At 44.7% G+C, this 10,004-nt stretch overlaps 1 long non-coding RNA gene across 2 annotated transcripts in view; it reads right to left on the reverse strand.

Moving 5' to 3' along the window:
* Positions 1-9,108, reverse strand: part of LOC109028399 (uncharacterized) — an 85,611-nt gene extending 76,503 nt beyond the window's left edge. For both annotated transcript variants that reach the window (XR_008668693.2, XR_002007424.3), the window contains exon 1: positions 9,032-9,108. This is a non-coding gene — a long non-coding RNA (uncharacterized lncRNA). The remainder of the gene's footprint in view (positions 1-9,031) is intronic.
* Between the last annotated feature and the right edge of the window lie 896 nt (positions 9,109-10,004).

Raw genomic sequence — 10,004 nt, forward strand, 5'->3', positions numbered from 1 at the left:
ACCACAATGGCTAAAGTTTCAAAGTCAGACGCTGCTTCATGAGGGTGTGGAAAACAGCTATTTTCATGCACTGCTAGTGGATGGAAATAGGCACAACTTCTTTAGAAAACAATTTGGCACTTCTGATGAGGTTATGTAAGTCCTCTAGCAATTTAACACTTAGGTAAATAACCTAGAGAAACTCTTGGACCTTTGCTCCAGGAGACAGATAAGACTGTTCAGAGCTGTGCAGCTCACAGCAACAAAAGCTGCAATGTTTATTGACAGAAGATGGAGAAACGGTGATGTATTCATCAAATGGATGGCAGTCAGCAGAAAAACTATATGAACTGCGGCTATAGATATCAATAGGATGAAGCTCAAAAACAATCCTGGCTGGAAGCAACTCACAAAAGGAACATATCATGTGATTCCATTCATGTAGGAAAAACCTCAGAGTACATTATTTAGAAGTCCATACAGGATACCCTTGGAGGAGGGAGGAGGTAGATTTGGAGAGAAGCACATAGGGGTACGGTGATCAGCTGTCCAGGCTGAGACTAAATGGTTAACTAGGACCTGCAACGGTCAGTGCTAAAACCAGGACAGTTCTGGACAAACCAGAAGGAGGCAGTCACCCCTTGGACAGGTTCAAAGATATTGGTAATGTTTTAGTTCATTACAGCTGAGATATGAGAACATGGTGGTTTTTTATTTTTGTTTAGTCTTTTAAAATGTATGTATATGTCACATAAACTTTTGTATGTGTGATATATTTTACAATTTGTAAAAATGTGCAAAATGTTGAAAAAATACACAAAGAAAGATATATCATGACAGAGGATAAAACTGTAAATCAGTACAACTTTTCTGGAGGGCAATTTGGCAACAACATATTTCAAAAGCCGTAACAATACACATAATCTTTAATCCAGAAAGTTAACTTCCGTGATTCAACACACTGGAAAAAAATCAGATATGTGAATACAAATGTGTACATAGAGGTGTTCATTATTACAGTAATTATAATATCAAAAAATTAGAAACGTTAAATGTTCAGCAAAAGGAAATTTTAAAATTAAGGTACATTCATATGGTTTATAACTGCACCCATTTATTTATTTATTTATTTATTTATTTTATCCTTTTTTTCTATACTTTAGGAGTACCAGGGTACTAATGGTTTTTTGTTACATGATGAATTGTATAGAATTCATCTACATGTTGGGTACAACGTACACTCCTCAAGTGACTGGTGCACTGAAACCTGAGACTTCAGCACTCCTCACCCGAGGAGTGTACGTTGTACCCAGTATGTACTTTTTAACCCACAGCCCTCTCCCGGTTCCTTCCCCTGAGTCTCCAGTGTCCAATATAACACTCTGTTTGCCCTTGTGTCCACATAGCTTAGCTCCCCCTTGTAAGTGAGAACATATGGTATTTGGTTTTTCCATTCCTGAGTTATTTCACTTAGAGTAATGGCTTCCAGCTCCATTCAAGTTGCTGCAAAAGACATTATATTGTTCTTTTAATGGCTGAGTAGTATTCCATGGTGTATATATACCACATTTTCTTTATCCACTCCTCAGTTGATGGGCACTTAGGTTGGTTTGATATCTTTGTAATTGTGAATTGTCTGCACCTATATAAATTACGTTAATTTCTAAAATTAAAAGCATACAAAAAAAGGACTGTGGTTATTGTCATAAAACATCTTCAGAGGCCGGGCACAGTGGCTCACGCTTGTAATCCCAGCACTTTGGGAGGCCGAGGCGGGCGGATCACCTGAGGTCAGGAGTTTGAGACCAGCCTGACCAACATGGAGAAACCCCATCTCTACTAAAAATACAAAATTAGCCGGGCGTGGTGGCACATGCCTGTAATCCTAGCTACTCAGGAGGCTGAGGCAGGAGAATCGCTTGAACCCAGGAGGCAGAGGTTATGGTGAGCCAAGATCCTGCCATTGCACTCCAGCCTGGGCAACAAGAGTGAGACTCCATCTCAAAAAAAAAAAAAAAAAAAATCATCAGAGACAAGAAGAAGACTTCTCTTTAGTTTAGGAAAATACTTCGATGGGCCATTTTCTGTATGAAAGGTGGAGATGCCCTGGAAATGGTGGGGAAGGAAAACATTGCAGGCAAATAAACTCTCTGAATGAGAACATGATAGTAATTTGTCTGCCAGCTGACAGTGGCCAACAGACCTTGGAACAAGAACAAAGGAAAGCGGGGAGAAGGGTCTCACCTAAGGGGAAAGATGGACTGTGAGGAATTCCCATAGTGGGGAAAAGAGATGTCTAATATTCTGGGGTAAACCCTAACCACCCTTCACCACTCCCAAACATTGGTGAGGGGAGTGCTCACGCTCATGACCGCCTTGCACCACTGTCACTTGGGAATGAAGGAAGAAGTGCCCGGCCAATTCAGTCAGAATCTCCTAGGGTAGGGACTAAGCATCACTATTTTCTTTGAAAACCTCCCCAGGTATTTCTAATATGCAGCTAGAATGGAGCACTATTGGGCTAGAGTAAAAATAAAAACTCAGGCCAGGCGCGGTGGCTCACGCATATAATTACAGGTGCAGTGGCTCACGCATATAATTACAGGTGCAGTGGCTCATGCCTGTAATCCCAGCACTTCGGGAGGCTGAAGCGGATGAATCACCTGAGGTCAGGAGATCGAGACCAGTCTAGCCAACATGGTAAAACCCCATCTCTACTAATAATAAAAAATTACCTGGCCGTGGTGGCACACACCTACAACCCCAGCTACTTGGGAGGCTGAGGCAGGAGAATCGCTGGAACCCGGGAGGCAGAAGTTGCAGTGAGCAGAGATCATGCCACTGCACTCCAGCCTGGGTGACAGAGCAAGACTCTACCTCAAAAAAAATAATAAAATAAAATAAAAAATAAAAGCTCAAATTGATGAGGGCTGGCTGGGCTAAGCCTTATACTAGGTAGTTACTCATTCAAGTTTCCAGCTTAATGAGGTGGGTACGATTCCTTCCATTTCACAGATTTGGGAACTGAGACACATGAAGGCCTAAGTAATCCAAGAAGACTGAGACGGACTGTGGCTCTTGCAGGCTATGGGAACTGGAGAGGAGCTGGGGGAGCACTGAAGGGGAGGGGGAACAGCGTGGCACGGCCGGAGTAGGCAGCACATAGTGGGCCAGGGGTACGTGAACAGGTGATAAAGAGACTCGGGGGCATTCGAGCTGTCACCAGAGACAACTTCACCCCCTGGAAATGGGAGACAGCCTCTACTTGAGCCCTGTGTGGCAGCCATGTGGCCATGGGGAGCAGGAGTGAAGAAATTGTGCTATTTGCAACTAAAGCTTCAATGGGAGGATTTAGGTCAGTAGAACATCGTCAACTCAACCAGAGTTTGGCTCAGACAGCAAAGCTGACACCCTCTCCTGTGGAGAACAATTCTGGGAAACTTTTTTTTATTTTTTATTTATTTTTATTTTTTACTTTTTAGACAGGGTCTCGCTCTGTCACCCAGGCTGGAGTACAATGGTGCAATCTCAGCTCACTGCAACCTCCCCTTCCCAGATTCAAGTGATCCTCCTGCTTCAGCCTCCTAAGTAGCTGGGATTACAGGCACCCACCACCATACCCGGCTAATTTTTTGGATTTTTAGTAGAGAGGGTGTTTCGCCATGTTGGCCAGCCTAGTCTTGACCTCCTGACCTCAGGTGATCCACTCGTCTCAGCCTCCCAAAGTGCTGGGATTACAGGCATCAGCCATCATGCCCCGCCAATTCTGGGAAACTTTTAAGGTCAGCAAGGGCTAACGAACTTTGTGTATTAAGAACCATTTACAGAGAGAAACTCTTAGCCCCTCACATGACTTTCAAACCTGTCCACTGAAAAGAGCTAGAAACAAGAGCCAACCTGGTAGCAGTGAGCAGCCCTAGAGCCCAGATTGTGGTCTTGAAATACAATTTTTCACCTATAAAAATAAATAAATAAACACAAACAGGGCTTCTTGGAGGAATGGCTGAGTCCAGGTCTGGGCAAGAAGAGCCTGGAACAGAAATGTGCAAGATGAGCCTGGAACCCACTGTTTTACCTAATAACAATAAAGCTACTGAAGATAACTAGGATTATGTCAGAAAGATTCAAGAACTAACCCCTTGAAGAGAATTCTAAAATAGCACCTGTTAGGGGTTGCATTGGGTTCCTTACAACTTATATGCTACGTCCTAACCCCCAGTACTTCAGAATGTGACTTTATTTGGAAATAGGATCATTACAGATGTAATTAGTTAACCTGTGGTCATACCACAATAGGATGAACCCCTAATCCAATATGACTGGTGTCCTTACAAAACGGGGAAATTTGGATACAGATACGCACCCAAGAAGAACACCATATGAAAATAAAGGCAGAGATCAGGGTAATGTTTCTATAGCCCAAGGAACACCAATGATTGCCAGGAAACCACCTGATGTCAGGAGGGAGGCATAGAACAGATTCTTCCTCACAGCCCTCAGAAGGAACCAAGCCTGCTGACACCTTGATCTTGAAATTCTGTCCTCCAGAACTTCAAGACAATGCATTTCTGTTAAAAAAAAAAAAAAGTGTACTAGGAGAAAGAAAGGTTTCAGATATGCTAAAAATAATTCTACTAATTGCCATCAATTGGTAAGAAGCACTCAGTTGAAAAGAGGTCTTTTGTGTCTGAAGAAGCATAATGAACCCACCCCCTCACCTTTCAGATACCACATATATGTGTGGCTTAATGGAGACTATTGATAAGGAGGAGGAGGAGGGAATTTTCTTCTTCTTCCCACTCTTACCAGAAGCAATTAGTGAACAGGGAACAAAGAAAGGCACATGCCTTCTTGTTCTGAGACCTAGGAGACTAGAGCCAGGTGAGGGAGAGAGGCACCCTGGGAAATGTTTGCATCACAAAATGTGACAGAGCCTGGCGGTCCACTGAAAGTGACAAACATTGGCAGACTAGCCGACGGATTTCCAGGTCTAGGGGAAGTATTCTTCCTGTCCTGAGGAATCTATTTAATAATTGACCAAGAAAACTGGGAAGCTGGGTTGCCAAGTAGCTCTTATTGGGCATCTACTAGATACTTTGGTACTGGTTGGATACTGTACCAGATGCTTTTACACTGTAATTTTAGTTAATCCCCATAGCCATTGGCATTAGGGTTTTCCAGAGAAACAGAACCAAAAGAACATGAGAGTATAGAGAAAGAGATTTACTGGCCGGGCACGGTGGCTCATGCCTGTCATCCCAGCACTTTGGGAGGCCAAGGCAGGTGGATCACCTGAGGTCAGGAGTTCAAGACCAGCCTGGCAAACATGGTGAAGCCCTGTCTCTACTAAAAATACAAAAAAAATGGCTGGGCATGGTGGGGAGCACCTGTAATCCCAGCTACTCAGGAGGCTGAGGCAGGAGAATCACTTGAACCCAGGAGGCAGAGGTTGCAGTGAGCCGAGATCATGCCATTGCACTCCAGCCTGGGCAACAAGAGCAAAACAGACAAGAAGGGAAGGGAGGAAGGGAGAAAGGGAGGAAGGAAGGGAGGGAGGAAAGAATAGAAAAGAAAAGAAAAGAAATGAAAAGAAAAGAAAAGAATAGATTAGATTTATTAGAAAGAATTGGCTCACACAATTATGGATAATGGGCAAGTCCAAAATCTGTGGAGTGGGCTGGCAGCCTAGAGACCCAGAAGAGTCTATGCTGCAGTTCCAGTCAAGGCCAGTAGACTGGAGACCCAGCCAGTCTCTGATATTGCAGTTTGAGCCTGAAGGCCATCTGCTGTAGAACCAGGAAGAGGTGATGTTGCAGATGTAGTCTGAAGCCATCTGCTAGAGAAGTAGGAGAAAGTTTCTTTTGTTCTATTTTGGCCTTCCACTGATTGGGTGAGACCTACCCGCGTTATGGAGGGGAGCCTACTTTACTTAAAGTCTACCAGTTTGGGCATGGTAGCCCACACCTGTAATCCCAGCACTTTGGGAGGTCGAGGCAGGAGGATCACTTGGGGTCAGGAGCTCAAGACCAGCCTGGGCAACATAGCAAGACCCCAACTCTAAAAAAAAAAAAAACAAAATAAAAAAGTTAGCCAGGCATGGTGGCATGCACCTGTAATCTCCACTGCTTGGGAGGCTGAGGTGGGAGGATTGCTTGAGCCCAGGAGTTCAAGGCTGCAGCAAGCTATGATCACCATATTGCACTCCAGCCTGGGCAATAGATTGAGACCCTGTCTCAAAAAAAAAAAAAAAAAAAAAATCCATGGCCAGGCACAGTGGCTAACCCCTGTATCCCCAGCACTTTAGGAGGCTGAGGCAGGTGGATCACCTGAGGTCAGGAGTTCAAGACCAGCCTGGCCAACATGGTGAAACCCTGTCTCTACTAAAAATACAAAAATTGGCTGGGCATGATGGCAGGCGCCTATAATCCCAGCTACTCAGGAGGATGAGAATCGCTGGAACCTGGGAGGCGGAGATTGCAGTGAGCCGAGATCATGCCATTGCACTCCAGCCTGGGCAAAAACAGTGAAACTCCATCTCAAAAAATATATATATTAACTAATTTAAACCTTAATCTCATCCAGAAATGCTCTTACCTCACAGAAACATCAGAATAATGTTTGACCAAATATCTGGAAACCCCATCATCCAGCCAATTTGACACATAAAACTAACCATCACCCCATCTGAAAGTTAGATTTCGCCCTGATTTTGTATATGAGGAGACTGAGGCTCAGAAGGATTAAGTGACATACCCAATTACATAGCTGATTGGAGGCCAGGCTATAATGAAACCATACTCTTTCTGACTCCAGGAAGTTGGGGGCGAGATACGTATTATTGAATCTCACTTGGAAAGAAAGTGCAGCTCTCCTCTACCTACATTAATAACCCTCTAACTAGTATTCAGTCAGCTAGCAAGTATTTAAGCCCCTACTGTACTCTGAGCTGTCAGGAAGGTAAAATCTTATTTTAGCGTCAAGAGCAAAAAGTTACAAAAATGTGTAGCAGGTCTTATTTTCTCTCTGGTACAGGTGCTGGGCGGGAGTTGGGGGTGGGAATGGAAGGTTGAGTCACACCAGAAGTGGGCAGCAGCGTGGGGACCAGGACCCAGCTCTGTCACCACTCCTGCTTTGAAGCCACTTTCCCTCAAAAGTGGGTGACCACGGGGAATATTAAGCACTCAGGCTCTGGGATGAGCACTGACATCAAACAATTCCCTTTCATAAGGGGGCTGCCTGCTGGGGTCCATTGAGAAAGAGGGCAGGCATTCCAAAAGCCGCTTCTTTCAGCAGGATGTAGGCAGAAACTATTCCCTTAGACGACCAAACGGGTCACACAGGTCACAGTCACACAGCAAATGTCCCAGAACCCTATCGCCCACGTTCCCCCACACCACGACACTTGATCTGGTGCCTCTAGTACGGTTGTGAGTCTCAGTTTCACCCCCTCAGGAAGCCAACTTCTCCCTCCACCGCAGCCTCCAGGTTTGTCCCCAGACCTGCCAACTGGTGTGGCCGCCTTCCTTTTGGTGGGCTGCAGGACCACTGGTGACACCTAGTGACCAAGGCGGCAGTAGCAGCCAAGAACCAGAATTCCTGATTTTCTCTCCTGGTGATGAGACTAATGACACTGACTGCCCCAGGACCAAGGAAGTCCCCAGGGAGGGAGTGTGTGAGATTTTCCAGGAGGGAGATCCCCCTGGGTGAGAGAAGAAAGTGAGGCAAGATCAGGGCTCATGACGCCCTTATCATAAGTCATGTGGTTTGAACATTAAAAAGAATGTGACCTCATTTCTTATTCTAAGCTGATCAAGGGGCACCTATGTTAAAAAGCACTGAGAGGCTCTTGGCCTTTTCTTGATTCCAGTCCCCCAGAAAGGGCCAAGAGAAGACTTCCAGGGTCAGACCCCTATCTGAGGCCCCCTTTGCAGCCCTCTCCTCTCAGCCACACATCACTGTCCCGTCCACCCAGCTCCGTAGCCATTAATCATATGTGGCTATCTAAATTAAATTAATTAAAATTACATTGAAAACTCAGCTCTTCAGGCACACCAGCCACATTTCAAGTGCTCAACAGCCGCAAGTAACTAGTGGCAGCACACATTATAGAGCATTTTCATCATCACAGAAAGTTATCATAGACAATGCTGTTCTGTAGGCTAGAAATTTCTTTCCAGGCATCTTAAGATTTTTTTTTAATCAAAGTTCTCTTTGGAAAGAAGAAAAAGCAGAAAGCTGGGTGGAACTGTCATCTTGGTATACTGTGCTTGGAAGCACAGGCTGACAGAGAAGGGATTGACACAAATTTGGCTTGAACTGGGTTTTTTTCCAGATGCCACTTTACCATGCCTCTCTCCCAAGAACAGGAGCTGTGTGGGCGTGTGTGTTTCAGGCTGCGTTTGGCACTGGAGGTTAAAACAGGGAGTTCTCTTCCTTCTTGCTTTCTCTTCAAGAGAAATAACTTTTTCCTCAAACTTATGATAAAGAAGACAGTTGGTAAAAATGTTTGGGAACCTCTGGTTTGGGCTAAATGAAGGCTCTTTGGAGACACACACTAGCCAGATTATAAGGCATAAAAGAAGTCTTGGACGCCAGGGGACATTGGACTGGCCACCAAGATTAATCATCCCATGGGGTCTCTTGGTACCTCATTCATTCACTCATTCAACCAGCATTTACCAAGTGCCCGTTATGTTCCAGGCACTATTCTAAGCTACAGAGATACAGCTGTAAGCTGAACAAAGACCTTCCCTCATGGAACTTACCCACAAGAATGGGAGAATCTGACCCACAATATAAATAATGGTGTCACATCAGTATCATGGATCCAGGCCAGCCATACACTGATGACAACAACAGCTGCCTCGTTTTGAATTCCATAATCCTACCACTATTCTGTACCAAGCACGGTTCACTCCGCTCTCAGTGGATTCTCATAGTCCTCACAGCTACCATATTAAGTCTCAGTTATCATTAGTCTCATCTTCCATTTATGCAAACACAGAGAGGCCAAGCAAGTAGCTTAAAATCATACCACTGTACAGGCACGCACCATTGTTCCAACCCTGGTCTCACTCATGCCATATGGTAGAGGGAAAGCATACATTGTCAAATATTCAGGGATTCTAGAATGTTGCAAATAGAAGAATAAACAAGACATATCCAGTAGTAAAGACAGATACAGTGTGATGTGCCTCATGGTAAGTAGAAAATAGAAGTCACTATGGAAACAGAGGAAGGGCATATAAACCAGCCTCCAGGGATGTGGCCAGGGTGTTATCAGGGAATGCTTCCTGGAGGAGGTGATACATGAATGAAGTCCTAAGGGAAAAATAGAAGTACAAGTGTTGAAAATGTGGGGAGGGACGAAGGTATGCTGGGCAAAGGGAACAGAAGTGCACAGGCCTAGAGGGAAGCAGGTATTCAGTGTGGGTGGTGTACAGTTTGGAAGAAGAAAAGGGGCCCAATGATGGATTTTACAGCCTGCTCAGAAGTATTCACTTGACTTGGAGGGTTTGGGGCAGTCATCAAATAATGCTGCAGATGAAAGCATGGTAAAAAAGAAAAAAAAATGCTCCTCAGTATCTACATCAGGAAGGTGGTCACTTGTCACCAGTCTGATATTCATGGCACCTTAGGCTTTTACACACAGCCCTTTGTAGTTTACAAAGCAATTTCATGTGCCCAAACTCACAAAGCTGTTAAATGGCAGGACCAGTCCTCTGCAAGCTCAAATCAGGGCTCCAGCCTCTATTCCACAGCACAACCTGCCAGACCCAGTGGTTGGTTGGCTGACTGTCCTGGGAAAAACTAAAAGCAAGAGAGTTCCCATTGCAGATGACTTTGAAAGGACTTGGGGGTGCCATTCTGGTTTCCAGGCTGAGGCAGTGAGAGTCTGGAATCAAGAAATGCTCTGGTTAATACTTCTTTCCTATTTTTCTTCCAGACTAGGTAGGCTTCAGAACTTATCTGTTTTTTCTGGCAATGGGGTATAAGAAAGTAGAAGAACTTATCTGTGGTTCTCA

Source organism: Gorilla gorilla, chromosome 13, assembly GCF_029281585.2.
Source record: "Gorilla gorilla gorilla isolate KB3781 chromosome 13, NHGRI_mGorGor1-v2.1_pri, whole genome shotgun sequence".
NCBI lineage: Eukaryota > Metazoa > Chordata > Mammalia > Primates > Hominidae > Gorilla > Gorilla gorilla.